Raw genomic sequence first — 20,227 nt, 5'->3', positions numbered from 1 at the left:
GGCGAAGGCTCTGTGCTGGACGGGACCAGCGGTGAAGAGGGCTTTGAGCTGGGCAGGACCAGCCGCGAAGAGGGCTTTGAGCTGGGCAGGACCAGCGGCGAAGAGGGCTTTGAGCTGGGCAGGACCAGCGGCGAAGAGGGCTTTGAGCTGGGCAGGACCAGCGGCGAAGAGGGCTCTGAACTGGACAGGACCAGCGATGAAGAGGGCTCTGAGCTGGACAGGACCAGCGGCGAAGAGGGCTCTGAGCTGGGCGGAACCAGCGATGAAGAGGGCTTTGAGCTGGGCGGAACCAGCAGCGAAGAGGGCTTTGAGCTGGGTGGAACCAGCGATGAAGAGGGCTCTGAGCTGGGCGGAACCAGCGGCAAAGGAAGCTCTGAAAAAAGGTCAATTAAGTCCTTCTCGTCCGGACTCTGGCTGAGGACAGGAACAGGAGATACTGGGCAGAAAGTCTCTGGCTTGACGGGCACGACGCTGTCAGTCACAGGTGCGGCGGGCACGACGCATACTGCTTTGGTCTCGGCAGCTCTGGCGTGAAGTGCGGGCTCGGCTGGACTGGCGTTAAGTGCAGACTCGGCTGGACTGGCGTGAAGTGCAGACTCGGCTGGACTGTGGATGAGGATGGATGGCGTGGCGAAGATGGCTGGAGATGGTGGCGTTCCGGACCCGAACTGGAATGCCGGCTCGGCAGGAACCAACCGGATGATGAACGGGGCTGCGTCGAATAGGGACAACAGGTTAGCTCTGTAATCCAAAGGATTCTGCATCTTTGGTCTGGTCTTCTGTCAGGTTTGCATACACGAAGCAGACAAGATGGTAGGTTTGATATTTTAATAGCAGAATGGATTAGACACAGCGTGAAAGGTGAGTAAACAGGAAGTAGGTGTAATAATAATTCATATATTATATGAATAATAAGGTATAATAAGGTATAATTCATATAATAATAAGGTGTAAAAAATTCATAATCAGATGAAGCTTAACTGAATGATAACCAAGTCTATCTCTCTCTTGCAGATGAAGATGATGAAGTTTCTCTGAAGACGGAATGAAGACAGGCTGAAGAAGATCGGGATTAACGGTGAGTATGCAGGTAGGTAATGTAGAGGGTCTGAGTGTCATGAATCGACATGTATAGACGAGACCAGACGAGGAGTGAAGGGAGAGTGCTGAATATATAGGGCTTGTTAACGAGGGAGTGCAGGTGATGATGATGATGGCTGATAGAGTGCAGGTGTGCCAAGGAGGATGATGGGAAGTGTAGTGCACACACAGATGAGGAAGAAGACGGTGAATGTGACAGAACAGTTGTTAGAGACTTTTCAGCACTTTTGTAAATGTGTAATTTACTGCCTTTGTATTATATACTCCTACTTCATATATACCCATATATATGTCACAGGCCGGGGGGGGGGGGGGGGGGGGGGGGGGGGATACAGGCACAGAGCCGGACAACCAACACCCCCGAACTACCACACCACCCTGAGGAGCTACCCCGCTGGATATGAAGAAGTCAGACGACAGGTGATACAATGTAAACTTTTTATTTATTAAAGGAATGTCTTTTAAAATCAAGCAGTCTCTTCCTTTGTCTCTCCAACACACATTGGCTCTGCATTTCTTATCCACGGAACTGAACTACAGCAGGAGGTAGACTCAGTTCAGCAGCTCTAATGTGCTCCAGCACAGACGGAGGACAGACGAGGATGTCAACATTAACTCTGTATTTCGTACTCACAGGACTGGATTACAGCAGAGGATAGACTCAGTGCAGCAGCTCTGATGTGCTTCAGCACAGACGGAGGACAGACGAGGATGTCAACATTAACTCTGTATTTCGTACTCACAGGACTGGATTACAGCAGAGGATAGACTCAGTGCAGCAGCTCTGATGTGCTTCAGCACAGACGGAGGACAGACGAGGATGTCAACATTAACTCTGTATTTCGTACTCACAGGACTGGATTACAGCAGGAAGATAGACTCAGTTCAGCAGCTCTGATGTGCTTCAGCACGGACGGAGGACAGACGAGGATGTCAACATTAAAGGAGAACTCCGGTCAATTTTAACATTGAGCTAATTTTTTTGTACATTTGGAGTGCTGTCAATACAGAGAACAACGACAAAAATCGGTGTTGCCTACACCGAGTTATTCTATTTTTAAAATTTGCACCCTGTTGACTTCAATGGGGCAAGTACTAAACCTGCTTTTAGCCTCTTAACATCCTTGATGTGTCATTACAAGTGCACAGAAAATGTGAGTGATTCCTTCTGAGTGAACACGAGTGAGTCTGACTGCAGTAGATGTGAAAGATATGTATAAAAATGATGTTATTTAAGCCAGCGCAAATACCTTTGTTTACATCCTGTTTTTCGGTTGAAGTCCAAAGTAGTCGATTGCCGAGTTCACGCGCGTGATCATAGGTATTAAACCTATGCATGTGAACTCTGCAATCGACTACTTTGGACTTCAACCGAAAAACAGGATGTAAACAAAGGTATTTGCGCTGGCTTAAATAACATCATTTTTATACATATCTTTCACATCTACTGCAGTCAGACTCACTCGTGTTCACTCAGAAGGAATCACTCACATTTTCTGTGCACTTGTAATGACACATCAAGGATGTTAAGAGGCTAAAAGCAGGTTTAGTACTTGCCCCATTGAAGTCAACAGGGTGCAAATTTTAAAAATAGAATAACTCGGTGTAGGCAACACCGATTTTTGTCGTTGTTCTCTGTACTGACAGCACTCCAAATGTACAAAAAAAATGAGCTCAATGTTAAAATTGACCGGAGTTCTCCTTTAACTCTGTATTTCGTACTCACAGGACTGGATTACAGCAGAAGATAGACTCAGTTCAGCAGCTCTGATGTGCTTCAGCACAGACGGAGGACAGACGAGGATGTCAACATTAATTCTGTATTTCGTACTCACAGGACTAGATGACAACAGGAGATAGACTGGATTCCATGAGCCGGCGCAGTTACATAAAGGGGGTTTATCCACTCGGTCACCCGAACAATCCGCGGGGATCCCACACTCGTGTGTACACTACAAAACTCCCAACTCCACACGTGAAAATAACAACTCAGCACTGCAAATCATTTCAAACCTTGCAATGGATAAGGCAGTGTTCGGGCTCAGTTGGACACCTCGATGAATGGAATCTTCATGCGCTGGCATCATGGGCGTAGGTTTAGGGGGGGACGCTAGGTACTAGTCCCAATCAATATTTTGAGATGACAAATTTGTCCCCACCAATATTTAGCAAGCTCCTTTGAACTGCTATTTGGATCTTTGCGCTGCTATTTGGATCGATTCCAACGGCCAAAACAACGACAGTACAAGAAACGCCGTAATTTGATTGGCGGCGGTGTATCTGACAGGCTACACGCGCGGGCCGGGACTACTTTTGTGCTTGCACTGGCAGCGAGCGGGTGGTGTGTGTGTGTGTGTGTGTGTGTGTGTGTGTGTGTGTGTGTGTGTGTGTGTGTGTGTGTGTGTGTGTGTGTGTGTGTGTGTGCGCGTGTGTGCGTGCGTGTGTGTGCGCGCGCGCGTCGACGAAGCCGACGGTAAGTTACCAGGGCTGTCTCTCTGCCACATACAAAGACCAGAGTAAAACATTTTAATATTCCGTTTTTTGCCACTTTTTGTACTTTGTAGATAGATCAGCTATGCCACCCAAGAAGAAGAAAGGGGACATACGAAGCTTTTTTCATAAAGCAGAGTGTAAGTAGGCAAAATAACTAGCCACACAAATAAACTAGCAGTAGTAGTGACAGGCTTTCAAACGCAGATTCTACTGTGGAAAATAGTATTGGTGATAGTATGTGTTACCCAGGATGTTGTTACAGTTAAACCTAGCAGCAGCAATCTTTCAACTAAGGTTAAGAGTATTGATTAGGCTGTGTATGGTGTATGGCATATGGTTGTTCAGCATTTCACATTCCCAGGTATTAACGTGAGTGTGAGTATTTGTTTGAGGTACTGGAGAGTAAATAGTGTTTATGATAGAAAAAAGATTATTATATTTATTTATTTAGATTTGTTTTGCTCCACAAGTTCTGAAAGTATTTCCTTGTGACAGTGTTTTTTGTTAGTGTAAATACTAATGTACATAATAATTTATGTTAATAAAACGTTTGGTTGTTCAGCATTACACAGTCTCAGGTTTTTATTTTTATTTTTTGAGAGTGCATTTTTGAGATTATACAGTTATACTAGCTCTTTAGGGACAGTATACAGGATGGTGTATTGGGGTCAGGATACAATATAATGAGATGAAGTAGATTCACTTCTGTATTGTGATATTCTGTATTGCCAACAGTCTGAAATCGCCATTAAAGCACTGGTATCTTACAACAAAATTATTCCAGGGGGAGGGGGGATGTCCCCACCAAAGCTGAGGCCAAACCTACGCCCTTGGCTGGCATAACACAGGAATCTATTGCACCATCATCTCCACGTCACTTATCTTCCAGCAAAACACCCCCACCTCGGGGTTCAATAAGGCCGAATAACCACCTCCCGGGTAACAAACAGAGTACAAGAATCCTTAGGCAATATGGGGATATATTCGTTCCTCATATAATATTCATGCCAAAGAAAGTTAGCCACTTAGCTGAAAGAATCCTGCTTCCTCAGTCCTCCGTCCTTTTCTCGCGTCTTTGCCGTGTCTCCCGCTGTTTCTTCCTCCTCCCCTCGCTGCAATGTCAGCGTCTTTTATGCTTCTCGCGCCCCAATCACTGTTTGGGATTTTTCCCTCGCACGTGCCGGTGATTTCGCCCGATCAGCTCTCGCTGCATTTCCGCCCTGTTCGTGAGTCACCGGAACCGGCCCTGTGTTGCACCGGAAGTGTTCCTCCATAGCCACAACTCCCGTGCAGAAAGGTTCCGGCCCTGGTCACCCCGTGACATATACCCTATAAAACCATATCTACTACAGCATATGCATAACATCCAATGGCCAACTTGCTCTCTTTTAGCCCAGCTTCTTCCTTTTTAGATATGGTCATATATTTAGGCTACATGTATAATTTTCAAATTTTTAGGAACTGCTTTTTTTTATAGTTTTGTGTTTTCATTAATTTAATTTTGTAAACTTTTCATATATTTAACGGTATTGATGGCTGTTCTTTTATGTTTGGGGATAATATATATAGTTATATTTTCAGAAAACGAGCTGAGATTCATAAAATAATGTGCCTCCCTGTGTTTGGTTGAAGTCTGCAATAATCGCTAGGTATAAGTCGAGATCTTCCCGGCGATCGGGAAGTGATTGTCAAATAACATATCTGTAAATGCCGAAGCAGTAACGAAGCAGAGGCCCTGAGGCCCTAAGCAAAATTCTGTTAAGGGGCCCTCCTACCTGACCCATGAGCCATGTAAACCATTTGCCATTGCCACACAGTCACACCTGACACCCCAGTGCTCCCACTACAATCCTCCCTCCTTTAACTAGTACTAAGAAAAATGTAATTCCTGATATCAGAAATAGACATTGTTACTAGAAAAAGTACATTCTTTGATATCAAGAATTCACATTTTAAATAGTATAAATTTAATTATTGATATCAAAAATGCATGTTGTGAATGGATAAAAGCTAAAATGGCTTGCCATAACATGTCACTGTGTTTTAAATTATAAAAGCAATACTTAATGGTTATTTACTGAGGGATGTGCATCCATATTGACCAGTATGTCCAGCCAATCAACATTTTAAAAGCAATATAGCCTATAAATAAATACAAATGTCAATACATTGCTTTCCATCTTGCTTTATTGCAGAGTTGTAACTAAACTGACTTGGAGACTAGATAATCATTGTCTTTTTTTAAAAGTATTGTCTAAAATGAGGAGTCCCCATAGATGTTTTGCTGGAAAGGGCGCGTGTCATTTTGTGCACGTGCATATGAACGCATGTTAACGCGCGACGTGGTTATCTTTTCCGAGCTGCAGTTTATATAAACAAACACCGTTGCCCTTTGTCGTTTATTAAACGTAATAAATAAATAGTTGTATTTCACTCTCACTTTTTTTTTTTTTTTTGTCAGGCACAAAGTCACAGAACATAGCCCTGGAAGTGGCCGGCATTAGTAAGCAACACACAGAAAGACCAAAAGATGCACTGCCCAGCTGGGTTAGACAGACAGACTAGAGAGAGATGCACATGAGCTTAACTTTACTGTTCTTTGCTGACATCAAACTTGGAGAGGAGAGAACACCTGATTATGTTTTTTTTTATTTGATTTTTTTATCTCGTTTTGTGACCAGAAGGATAGTTTCTTAATTTTCTCATCGCACTTTGACACGAGGGGGAGGCGGGGCCTTGAGTAATTTGCGTAGCGTGCGTATAGGGCTGATCGGCTCTGCAGAGAAGGGCGCAAAACAAGTTGAATTCGGTAGGCCTACTGCTCCTTTGAGGTGTACTACTCTCAGTGGTGAGTGAGCAGACGGAATGAGGAGTGCGAGCTGTGAATATGGCATATAAGCATATAAAGCTGGTTTAATATTTCTGTTGCTCTTAACCTTGTTTTAATTCTATTCTGTAACGCAGTTGTTAGTGAAGTATTTTGCAAACTGCCCATGTGTGCGTGGGATCAATGATGCTGGTGATCAATAATTACCACTGCACTGTGGATGTCCGTATATCAGTTACGTGAATCTTTGCTTACACTTGTTACAAAATCAGGCGAGCTATCCAGCCCTACTGTTTAAAGTGGAGTGTGTTACGTTGCAGACTGGATTAGCAGTTTTTAAAAACACTGCCACGTCACCGTAGTCGCCGATTTGAACTATGCCGCTGGTGAAGGGAGCAGTAGAAAAGCCAAGTTAATGTATACTTACCTGATTGAAGCATGATCATAGTAGAGGGGATATGTTAACAGTAACTGATGGAACTAAGCGCCTACCGAAACTTGAAACCCGACTTGGAAGTGGTACTTGAACTTGAACCAGTGTGAGGAGATCGTCTCTCATAAGTTGCTGTTTGTATAATACTTTTTACAGTAAAGGTACTGTACTTCCATTTACAGTATTTTGTGTATTCACTGTAAAATCAAAAACAATTAAACACTGTGATTTTAGTTGTATTTACAGTATTGATTGTTTTACTGTAGAAGAAATATTAATTAAATACTGTGATTTCAATTGCATTTACAGTGCTGGTTAATTTACTGTATAAATAAAAACAGTTAAGCACTGTTTTTGTAATGCATTGTATATGGCCATACAGTACTATTAACAGTAGGTAACAGTTAATAACTTTAAATTCAGTTTCTCACTGTACAATTTAAATACTGTATCACTGTGATTTAATATTAGCCATCATTAATAGAATCACCCATATTCTAAAATATTTCAATTAACTGCAGACAACCTTAAGTGAGTGCAATACACAAATCAAGCTTACATTAGTAGACTTTACTGACAATCATTAGTTCACATTATTATTATTTTTTAGTATAGGTTTACTATTACTATTAACTTACTCACAGAATGTTACCAAATTATATTACCAAATTATTTTAGTAGTGATACATGTTATATTTATGTAATGTCTTATAATAAGAAAAAATGAAACAACAACATTTCAATGTTTTTTTTATTTATTTTTATTATTATTTCAATTTGATTTTCTCAATGTTTGTAACCTGGGTTTTAGTTCACTGTGCCACAATGCCTTCCATCACAACTTCTCCCTTAATGATGATCTTAATTGAGGCTGGATTGAGATGAAGGGAAGATGGGCACAGGAAAGAGTAATCAGAGTCCTAAAAACATTAAAGGGGTCATATAATGGTACATGCACTTTTACAAGTTGATTGTACTGAAATGTGTGTTGGCAGTGCCTGTACACAACCATCATAAAATGATAAAAATCCCTCCAGTGTTTTTTTTTAAATCGCCTTATATGTTTGACCCCCTCTGAAATCAAGCCGTTCACAAAATCGACGCCCCTCCCACGATAGGTGATTGACAGCAGCGTTTCAACACAGACCCGCCCTCGCTCATGAGCGACCTGTCTGTCATCATAGTCCGCACGTCATTGTTGATACCCTCACTGGAGCACTGTCTATGAGCAGAATGGCGTCTGCGATTGTGGTGTTCTGTTCTTCGGTGTAATAAACACAGCCGTCATTTTGATGTTCCTAAATCCGAACCGTTGAAGACGCAGTGGCTGAGTTTTGTTTTTGAAGGGATATGCCCAAAGGATTGACGCGGGGATTCCCTCACGGGGATTCCCCACGATCAACATGTGTTCATGTTTGAGCGAATCATTTCACACCAGACAGCTTTACAAACGAATAAAAACGGATCGATACCAACGTGTTCCTGCTGAACCTCCAGAAGAAGTGAGTGTAATGTTTTATTAACCTTTATATTAATATTTGTATTAATCTTTGCAAATTTGCAAACCTTGCTGCACACTTCACGATGAATGCATCTAAGGTTTACACTCAGGGTACATTACAACATGTTTTCTATGTATGACGTTCTCAATATAATTCATAATCCCACGTTTATAATGAACAACGCGTTATGGTTATTGCATTATTATTTCAAACGGTGTACGCACAGAACAGAGGGGCGGGGTGAGCAAAGCTCATTATCATTTAAAGACACATGCACTGAAACGGCATGCTGAAAACAGAGCTGAGCTTTGACCAGGTAAAATTTGTATTTTCTTACAATACTAATGAGAATAAATAATATAAATAAAAGAATAAAAAATATACTTTTAATTAAAGTATATTACAAACATTAATTTAGACCCTAAAGAATCATATTAGCTTATACAAAAATGGCATTATATGATCCTTTTAAATAACCACAAATAATGTTAACCAATATAGTGAATGTGTGAATTGGTTATGACTGCTGGAGTACATTAAAAGGTTAGTTCATCCAAAAATATACTTTTTTCACATACTTATTTACCCTCATGTCACTCCAAACCCATACAACTTATGTTCATCTTCAAAACAGAGGTAAAGATATACATTTAATATATATATAAACCCCTGAGGTTTCTGTCCCTCCATTCAAAGTCACAAAAAAGCCATTTTATCTTATTAAAAGACTTATATAAGACTGCTTGATTCATATGGATTTGTTTTACGTTGCCTTTTTTGACCTTCAAGTTTTAATGGAGGGACAGACATATCTACAGTTATATTAAAAATACATCTAAATGTGTTCTGAAAATGAACAAAAGTCTTATGTGTTTGGAATGACTTGAGGGTGAGTAAATTATGAAATGTTAGAAAGACCTTTTGCTACTAAGTTTCAATGGTTTAAGCTCTATGCACACAAGTTTAATCATGCACAAGGAATATCAAATAATAAAATAATTATGTTGTCATGGTCCTTTGAGATAGCCTTTGAGAAAATACGTAACTTACAAAGCATGCTTTGAAGAAGTCTGTGGTGTTGTCACCAAGGACAATCAGGAGCCCTCTGAGCACCAGTGTCCTATCAGTTGGCTCTTGAGTCTGTTGGGTAAAAAAATAAAAAACGAAGTTACATACAGTAGCTATACTAACAAGAAATTATCTACAAGAATGAAGATCCAACAAAGCACAATTTTGATTGTATTGGACAACCAATATAGTATTAATAGTAATATAGATTTGTGACATGTTTTATTACTTAAACTGTAAAAAAACAAAAACAACAATGGAAGTGTATAATGGATATGGACCAATCATGGTTTGTTGTGAAAGCTGTGTCCAACATTCACTCTTAGATCAAAATATCTCAATAAGACAAAGTCTGTGTTGTTGATCAATGCTTTCATAGAACTCCTGCTTGAGGTTCTTTCACACAATCCTGTTGAAACATGAACACCTGTAAAATAGAGAAAAATACAGAGCATTACATTTCAAAACTAAATTATACTGTGGTTTATGGTACCTGTGTTGTGTGTGAGAAAAGATTAAAGAGATACTTTTACCCAAACATGAAAATGTGCTAATCATTTACACACCCTTATGCTGTCCCAGGTGTATATGAATTTATTTTTCTTTTGATGAACACACAGAAAGATTTTCAGAAATAATTTCTGAGCGCTTATATAATGTAAGTGTACAGGCCGGTAGTTGATGCTTCAAAAACCACACTAAGTGAAAACAAAGGTAATCCATCCAAACCCACAGACATTGATTCATCAACTGCGGTTCGCTTTGTGAGGTTTTTAAAGCATCAACTTTGGGGGTATAATTGCATTTTATGGGCTTAGAGATTAAATATTTTCTAAAAATATTTGTTTGTGTTCATCTGAAGGAAGAAAGTCATATACATCTGGGAGAGCATGAGGGTCTGTAAATGACACTGAACAACGCCATCAAATAATAGCAGAAAGATAGACAGGTAATAACACTCTTGAACATACCTGATTTCCTGTAAAAAGAGCAGGCCAGCGATCAACCATCTGGTTTATGGTCCTTAAGCAGCTAATCTCTGAACTGTTACCTTAATACACCAAAGAGACATAAGCTAGCGTTAGCCACAAGAATATTCACGTGCTGATATGAACATACAAAAAACGTATGCCAACAAAATGCAAACGTTGTAACGTTAACTAAACTGTGAACACACAGAAACACACTGGCTAACATTATAAACTGTGGCCTGACAGAAACAGCTAATTTGAATGTTAACGTCATAGCCTAGCTAAACTGTGAACACACAGAAAGAAAGAAAAACTAATGGCGACCGGCACATTAACACTACGTTAACTTTTCAGCGTTCAACCAATATCGGCCCGGTTTTTGGGTAATCATTTTTGTCATAAAAATAAGATTTATGCACTCACCATTTCACGTTGCTTCCAAAACCCCCTGTTTAGCCTGCAACATTAGCCAGGACCAGTAGCCTCTTCAGTTCAAACAGCACGCTCTACTCACTGTCACCTGTTTCAATAGGCCCCTCCCCTCCCTTACAGAAGCGTAACACACCGTGCTATCTCAGCTTAACATGATCATTGCACTCAATATTTCGTTTGATTAGTGCAAATAACTAATTTGATTTAGTAATGACAACATTTTTTTTATTAAAAACAACAAAGAATAAGTAATGACCACTTAAAATGTTTCATTAACACAAAATCCGGGTTTAGAGTGGAGCTTTTTGCTTTTGCGATGACGTGACTGACCGTTGAAGTCTCTTGATCCTCAGTGGATAAATTTATGAAGCCCATTTCCGCCATTGAAAGAAAAAAAAAAGATAAAACTTAGGTAGTAAAATAAAAATCCTATGGTACATCATTATGAGTTAAAAGAAAGATAAGATAAGATAAAAAAGGAATACAGTAGTTTACTTTACTATTTACAGTACTACAGTGGCTATATTGTGATTTTTTTTACAGTAATGTTTTGACTACTGTGATTTCAACTGTAATGCTTAGATTACTGTGATTTTGTCATGTGGAGGTTTTAATGTAAACTTTACAACATTCTACTGTAAAAATAATATACAGTAATGTTACTGTGAAATCTAAAGTAGGCCTAAATAACTGTAGATTTCACAGCCATTTTTTACAGTGTATCTTTAGAGAAGATCACATATTCCATGAGGGGCAGGGGTGAATTATTTTATCAATTCTGGAAACCCTTTTTGAGTTATTTTATCAATTCTGGAAACCCTTTTTGAGTTATAAAAAATAGTGCCACATGATTTGATTTGATTTGACCCGATGGAGTTGTTTTTCTAACATCAGTGTGATCAGTGTGGACAAAACACAGGTGTAAATTAATTGTAGTGTTACAGATCAGCCAGGCTCTCACACGAGCCAATCACAAGGCACTCCCTCACCTGAGTTCTAATCACACACACCTGCACCTCATCATCACTATAAAGACACACTCTTCACCTCTGTTCAATCGCCGGTCTTGTTTAATCGAAGATGACTACTTACCTTGATATCACAAACCTTGATTCCCCAAACGACCAGTGTCTCCAGCGGCTCTCCTGTGTTTTTCGTTCCAGCCATCCGTCTCACCCACAATCAGTCTCCATACCTGTAATTAGAACTATTCCATTCATTGCCTGCACACCAATCTCCAAAGTATATTTGTTCATATCACTTACCTGCAACCTGTCTCTGCTCTGTGTTGTCAAACTCCTGTTAAATCTTCATTAACCATCTCTTGATTCTGCTTCTGTAACATGTAGATGGTTATATTGTCACTTCTGAGGGTCAAAATCATTTCAGTGAACTGACATGTTCAGTCCTTAGAAATTCCTCAAATATAATTATAATATCCTTATAATCCCAGCCCATATCCAGGGATTTGTAATTGTTTTTGAAGTATTTTATATTATTATTATTATTATTATTATTATTATTATTATTATTTATAATATTAAAATATTGCTATTTTTATTGATTCTAAAAGTTGAATTTAAAATAAAAATTTTTGGTGTTTGGTTTCAGTTTTCATTGCATTAATTTATGGGGTTACACTTTATTTTACAGTATGTGTACTCGCAGTGCAATATAACTACATAACTACATGGGTTTAGAGGTAGGTTCAGGGTTAGTACGTAGTTATAACTAGTTATACTACAGGGCCGTTGAATGCTTGAATCTGATTGGTTGACGAACGTTCTAAGGTGTGCATTATTTTCAGGGAAACGCACGGCTAAAGTAGTTCCAGGCAGGTCTTGACCGCATTACAGTTCCATATCACTTCGCGTAGTTAACGGTAATAACGGAAAATAGGATACAATTCATAACAATAAAAAGCATTTAGCCCCATGCGCTTGATCTGCAATTTTCAATGTCTAGCTTCACAATCAATAGAAACATGCAGTTTAATTTTAATAAATAAAGTATATAGTCCTGTCTATATTATAATCAATAGAAAATTAAACTGAATATAGGCTAAATAAATGGATAGTCCTGCAGTACGGATTTTTATTGCAGATAATAATAAATAAATAATTATTTATAGGCCCACTTGTTAAAAGGGCTTTGTGTTTCATTTATTTGGCTATAGTCTACTGTCATCTGTCAATGAAAAAAGAAGAAAAAAAAAAGAATGACCGAATTAATTAAAACGAATTAAATTAATAAATAAATAGGCTAATAATACTGACGCACATGCTTTTCTGTCTCATTATTGCAACATCTCTCTCTAATAACTGCATTAATAACTGCATAAAGCCGGGGACACACTTTAAGGCCGGTTATGAATGCAATTTGATACTTATGACTGATAATGCCCAAACGCGTGTTCAGCGCGTTCAGTCTGTGTTCAAAGTCGGTGTTTAAAATCTGCTGCAGTCGATGAAAACAGTCAGAGAATGTGTCAGCTAGTCGTGTGTCCCAGCATTAGTCTGCTATCAGTGGCTCAAACCTCCGTTACTAACTCTAAAATGACGTTTTGGAATTAGCAACGGAGGCATTGGACTAGATGCGTAAGAAATTAGTCCTACATACAAGAGCGTTTTAATGACAAAAACTTTACAAACGTCTTGAAATACATAATCTGAACAATGTTTCGAGGTGTGGTAACTGTGGTATAAGCGGAATAATTGACTTCAGGCCGTTGAATTATTAGAAAAATAATGCACACCCGAGGTGAACGGCCACTCCGCTTCGCGTCGTGACCGCATTACCACCTCGGGTGTGCATTATTTTTCTAATAATTCAACGGCCTGTCGTCAATTATTCCTTACTTATTGTAATTGCTATAATAAGTACATACATGCGGAACAGGACTGAAAAATAAAGTGCTACCCTGTATGTCCAGAATTTTGATTAAAAAAAATTTATTCCAATGCATCTGTAATTGTATTCTAATCTCTTGAATAATCATCCAGCAATGCTTAAACCATAGCAGATTATTATTATTATTATTATTATTTTTACCTCAAAAGATGAACCTACATTCTGTTTTCATCGGGAGTAACAAGCCTCCTACAAAATCGTTAAAATAGAGCCCTTCAGCTTCCTCTGTAAAACCAACAGTGTTCAGAATGCAGGTTTTAAATTAGGCAAATCAAACCCACTGATGCAATTTTTACACAAGTTTCACGGTTAGAAATCAGTATGCCGACTTGGTTCAGTCCTGCAATGAACAAGATATCTTTCATCCATTATTGATGGGGCTCTACCCCAAAGGCACGCTAGGATTCCCAGAGTCTGGACTGCCATCAAAGGCTCTTCTATAATCTCTTCTTTTCTCTTTCTCACTCTCTCTCTCTCTTTCTTTTTTTCTTGCTCTCTTTTATCCTGCTCACATTTTAAGACTATTTTATACATTTGCTGGATTTATACAGACTAGGTTTAATGAATGTTTAATTATCCAATTATTTGCATCATAATGGGTGTTAATATCATATTGTGTTGGTTAAAGATGCTCTAAGCGATCCCGGGAGACGTAACTTCTTGTTGACGTTCGAATTGTTGTCAAACAAAACAGAGGCTAGCTAGACCCTCCCTCCTCCTCATACCATCTCCTTCCTCCTCCCCTCCCTTCCGACATAAAGGAAAGTCAAAGTAGTCACTACAAACAAAGTTAAGTTTTACTGATACTTCATTTAATGTGTAATGTCAAGTTAGATAAATGTTTTTATATATTGCAGAACAGAATGCAGAAAAAGAGAAACATTATCTTAAAATCGTTTCGCCACCTGAGGTTATAACGTAATCAGTTACTAACGTAACGTCTCGGTTACGTATGTAACCCTCGTTCCCTGAGTAGGGAACGGAGACGTTACGTCGGATGATGACGAATGGGGTTTCGCTTAGAAATCCTATCATCTTCGAGTATATAAAACGAGCCAATGGCAAAGAAATGCCATGGGTCTGCGGAATTTGCATAGCGTAACTCCGCCCCACGCAGGGGGTATATAAGGAAGTGCGCGAGCAACATGCAGATATGTCTTCGCTGAGGAGCCGAGACTGAACTCAGGCGTTCCAGCGGTACAGCGGAAGTGGCAGGGAGACGTAACGTCTCCGTTCCCTACTCAGGGAACGAGGGTTACATACGTAACCGAGACGTTCCCTTTCGTTGTCACTCCGAGTTACGTCGGATGACGACGAATGGGGTTCCCAGTGTAATCACGCCACCTCTCGACTGTCTTCCAGTGCCCTGCGTAAGTCTGAGCTCCCTGTCGTGAGACTAGCACAGACGAAGGAGTCCTACTTAACACAGGAATACCAAGGTACACTGGGAAGCATATCCAGTGGAAATATGCAATCATGCCCAACCCGAAGGGGGGGACTTAGAATACACATATGACCCCGAAGGGCTGCATACGGAGTAACACTGGGGTGTCCAGCCGCAGGTGGAATATTTCAACCCCAGGGGTGGCAAGGTGGCTTGCCAAGGGAAAGACACATGCTCAAAAGAGGCTTACAGTGGAATACACATGTGGGGGTCACCCAGAGGGGGAACCATGCACATGGAGGCACCTAGCCAAGCGCGAAAGCTGCCGGTGGCATAACTCTGGCGTTGACGTCGTCAGTGCTGGAGGAGACTCAGGGCTTACTAGGCTCACCTGAGGAAAATATCGCACGCATCCCGTCCGTGGAGAGGAATGGCGAGCAAGCGAAGACACCTGAGCAGAATCTCTTACTGGCTAGTTGAAGCGAGTACATGAGAAGAAACTGGCTCCACCCGGAGATTGTAAAATCTCGCGAATGTGTTAGGTGTCGCCCAGCCTGCAGCTCTGCAGATGTCTGTTAGCGAGGCGCCATGCGCTAGAGCCCAAGAGGATGCCACACTCCGGGTGGAGTGGGCCGTCACACCAAGGGGGCACGGTCGACCTTGCTGCTGGTATGCCAAAGCAATGGCGTCCACTATCCAGTGAGACAACCTTTGCTTAGAGAGAGCCTTTCCCTTCAGCTTCCCACCATGACAGACAAAGAGCTGATCTGAGGTCCTGAAACACTGCGTTCTGTCAACGTAAGCACGGAGTGCGCGTACTGGACAGAGCAGTGCCAAGGCTGGGTCTGCCTCCTCCAAAGGCAGCGCTTGCAGGTTCACCACCTGGTCTCGAAAGGGTGTGGTGGGAACCTTGGGCACATATCCAGGCCGGGGTCTCAGGATCACGTGAGAGTTAGCCGGTCCGAATTCCAGGCACGCTTCGTCAACCGAAAATGCCTGCAGGTCCCCTACCCTCTTGATGGAGGCCAATGCAACCAGGAGCGCTGTCTTCATTGACAGGAACTTAAGCTCCACTGATTGCAGAGGCTCAAAGGGAGCACTCTGCAGGGCAGTTAAAACCACTGAGAGGTCCCAAGAGGGTACGAGGGGAGGACGAGGAGGATTCAGTCTCCTGGCTCCCCTCAGGAACCTGACGATCAGGTCGTGCTTTCCTAAGGACTTACCATCAACTGCGTCGTGATGTGCGGCAATGGCGGCAACATACACTTTCAGGGTGGAGGGAGACAGCCTTCGCTCCAACCCTTCTTGCAGGAAGGAAAGCACGACACTGATGGGGCATTTCGTGGGTTCTAGATTTTTAGAAGAACACCAGTTGACGAAGAGGTTCCACTTCAACACATAGGCATGTCTCGTGGACAATGCTCTAGCGGAAGTGATGGTAGCCACCACCGCTGGTGGTAGGGTACTCAAACCTGCCTCATCCCGTCCAGGAGCCACACGTGGAGGTTCCAAAGATCGGGACGAGGGTGCCATAAGGTGCCCCGTCCCTGAGAAAGCAGGTCCTTCCTCAGAGGAATTGGCCAGGGAGGTGCTGTCGCGAGGAGTACTAGTTCTGAGAACCAGGTGCGGTTGGGCCAATACGGGGCAACCAAAATTACCTGCTCCTCGTCCTCCCTGATCTTGCGCAAAGTCTGCGCAAGAAGGCTCACTGGGGGAAACGCATACTGGGGGAAACGCATACTTGCGGAGGCCCCGCGGCCAGCTGTGCGCCAGTGCATCCGTGCCGAGCGTGCCCTCAAGTCAGGGAATAAAACAGGGCGCAATGGGACGAGTCGTGGGAGGCAAACAGGTCTACCTGTGCATCCCCGAACTGATCCCAAATCAGCTGAACCGTCTGGGGATGGAGTCGCCAATCTCCAGCGAGAGGCCGAAGCCGAGACAGCTCGTCGGCCGCCTGGTTCAGGTCTCCCGGGATATAAATGGCACGAAGCGACCTCAGATGCTTCTGACTCCATATGAGGAGGTGGCGGGCGAGTTGTGACATACGGCGGGAGCGCAGACCACCTTGACGGTTGATGTATGCTACAGTCGCGGTATTGTCCGATCGGACTAGTACGTGTTGACCCCTGAGCAACGCATGGAAGCGGTGCAGGGCAAGACGTACAGCCAACAACTCGAGGCAATTGACATGCCAAAGGCGCTGGGGTCCTGTCCAGGAGCCCGCGGCCGCATGTCCATTGCACATGGCGCCCCAACCCGTGGTGGAGGCATCTGTTGATACAACAACATGCCTGGACACTCGTTCCAAGGGCACTCCGGCCCGAAGAAAACTGAGGTTCGACCACGGGGTGAAGGTCTGACGGCAGGCCGGAGTCACTGGGACTCGGAACGTGCCGTGATGCCATGCCCACCTCGGGACTCGATCGCGAAGCCAAAGCTGAAGTGGTCTCATATGAAGCAACCCGAGCGGCGTGACTGCGGCTGCGGATGCCATATGCCCCAGGAGCCTCTGAAATAGTTTCAGTGGAACCACACTCTTGCCCTCGAACTGACGAAGGCAAGTCAGCAGTGACTGCGCGCGCTCGCTCGTAAGCTGCGCGCACATGGCGACCGAGTCGATCTCCATACCGAGAAAAGAGATCCTCTGCACTGGGCAGAGTTTGCTCTTCTCCCAGTTGACCCGAAGGCCCAAACGAGCTAGGTGCCGGAGCACTAGGTCCCTGTGTTCGCAAACCTGGTCTCGAGAGTGAGCTAGGATCAGCCAGTCGTCGAGATAGTTCAGGATGCAAACCCCGTGTTCCCGAAGGGGAACAAGGGCTGCCTCGACGACCTTCATGAAGACGTGAGGAGACAGGGCTATCCCGAAAGGGAGAACCGTGTACTGGTATGCCTGCCCCTCGAAAGCAAACCGTAGAAACGGTCTGTGTCGAGGAAGAATGGAGACATGGAAGTAGGCGTCCTTCAGGTCGATCGCTGCAAACCAATCCTGCGGCCGAATGCACTCGAAAATGCGTTTGGCCGTGAGCATCTTGAACGGCATCCTGTGAAGGGAGCGGTTCAAGACGCGCAAGTCGAGGATTGGTCGTAACCCACCGGATTTCTTCGGTACAATGAAGTAGGGGCTGTAAAAGCCGGACCTCATTTCGGCTGGAGGGAGAGTCTCGATCGCACCCTTCGCCAGTAAGGTAGCGACCTCCGCTCTCATAACCGGGGCATTGCCACCGACCATAGTGAAGCGGACTCCCCTGAAGCGGGGAGGAGACCGCGCGAACTGAATCGCGTAGCCGAGCCTGATGGTCCTCGCGACCCAGCGGGACAGCCTGGGAAGCTCTAACCAGGCTTCCAGGAACTGTACCAGCGTGGTCATACGGACCACAGACGTACCCTCGGTGGTGCAGCGAGGCGGAATGACCGGCCCAGGCGTGGGTGGCATAGCGGCCCGGTGCGGGGGCACGGTCATTAGCCGCGTCCTGCCAGAGGAGGCCAGGGGAGGACCAGCGTCCCACTGGGGCGTGCTCTGGCAGGGGACTGGCGACAGAGGGGGACGAGAGTGGCGAGGCTCGTGAGCGGCGCGCACTGTCATCCGGACACTCTGTGTGCTCAGAGATGGGGGAGTGAGTTCTTTCTTTAACCACATTAGGGTGCTGCCCGTCGTGGGACGAGCAGCGGGGTGGGGAAAACCAAGGATTCTCCCCCGGCCCTCCACCGGGGGAAGGAGCGGCCCTGCTACCGGCTCCTGAAAAGAACTCAACACCATCTCTGAGCAGCCCGTCTCAGGAGCGCCGCTTGGCCTGGCGTTTAGCGGGGCACGGGGCGGGAGAGGGCTGTGGCGCCTTCCTACGCCGTCCTCCACGACGCGACCCGGATGGAGGCTGCTGCTGGGGCCGTGCGGGAGGGGCGGGAGCCGTAGAAGGGCGCCCTTGGCGGCGAGCAGACTGAGGGACCTGTGCCGACGGCTGGGTGGAGGCAGCAGCTGGCCGTCGGGGCAGGACATGTCTGAGAGCCTCAGTCTGCTTCTGGGCGGTCGAGAACTGCTGGGCAAAGTCCTCAACCGCCCCGCCGAAGAGGCCAGCCTGGGATATGGGAGTGTCGAGGAACCGGGTCCGCTCGGCCTCACGCATATCAGCCAGGTTGAGCCACAGATGTCTCTCCTGGACCACACAAGTGGACATCACCTGACCCAGGGAGCGTGCGGTCACCTTCGTCGCTCGGAGAGCAAGGTCGGTGGCGGCACGCAGCTCATCAAAGAGCCCTGGGGCAGTCCTCCCCTCGTGCATGTCACGCAACATCTGGGCCTGGTAGACCTGGAGTGTCGCCATGGCATGCAGTGTGGAGGCCGCCAGCCCCGCAGCTCTATAGGCCTTCGCCACAAGGGTGGAAGAGAACCTACAGGCTTTGGAGGGGTGCTTTGGGTCGCCACGGGATGAAGCACTCTGAGGACACAGTTGCATCGCAACAGAGCGTTCAACCTGGGGAACCCCAGTGTACCCTTTGGCAGCCGCCTGATCGAGAGGAGGCAGGGCGGAGGAGGTCGCCGAGCGATCACGAGAAGACAATGGTGCCTTCCAGGACCTCGTGACCTCCTCATGCACATCCGGGAAGAAAGGCATTGGGGACGCGCGCTGACGAGGAACAGTGGCGGCACCCAAAAACCAATCGTCCAGCCGCGAGCGCACCGGACCAGGTGGCGGGGACCACTCAAGCCCAATGGCCGCGGCTGCCCGGGAAAGCATGGCAGTCATCTCGGGATCAGACTCGGGCAATGCTGGCACACCCGAAGGTGGCAGCACAGCCGAATCCTCACTTCCCAAGGACTCTTGCCCACCCTGTGATGCAGCGATCGACATTGAATCTTCATCTGGAGCGCCAAATGAGACCCGTGGCAAGTCCGAGGACTGTACTGCGGGCTCATTTGAACCACTCGCGGGTTGCACGGCACTAGAGGACGGTGTGGAGCGTGGAATAGTCGGCGCTTTGTCCCACACCGTAATCCTCAGGTCACCCTGGCCGCTAGCCGAAGTACTAGCTCTCGCGGAGCCCGTAGATCGGGGTGCGGATGAGGGGACTCTACCATGAAGGTCATTGAGTCTCGACCGTAACCGTGCG

The 20,227-nt window shown here is 44.6% G+C and overlaps 1 protein-coding gene across 2 annotated transcripts in view; it reads right to left on the bottom strand.

The window, feature by feature from the left end:
- The window catches only part of LOC307163876 (uncharacterized protein), a 41,933-nt gene extending 37,091 nt beyond the window's left edge, over window positions 1-4,842 (bottom strand). The window contains exon 1 of one of the 2 annotated variants that reach the window (XM_079880177.1): window positions 4,625-4,842. The gene's annotated coding sequence lies outside the window, so the exon portion shown is untranslated. The remainder of the gene's footprint in view (window positions 1-4,624) is intronic. The other variant, XM_079880176.1, reaches the window with a different exon arrangement.
- Between the last annotated feature and the right edge of the window lie 15,385 nt (window positions 4,843-20,227).

The sequence above is a fragment of the Squalius cephalus genome (genome assembly GCF_949319135.1).
Source record: "Squalius cephalus genome assembly, chromosome: 8".
In the NCBI taxonomy this organism is placed as follows: Eukaryota; Metazoa; Chordata; class Actinopteri; order Cypriniformes; family Leuciscidae; genus Squalius; species Squalius cephalus.
This window is presented reverse-complemented; position numbering and strand designations above follow the sequence as displayed.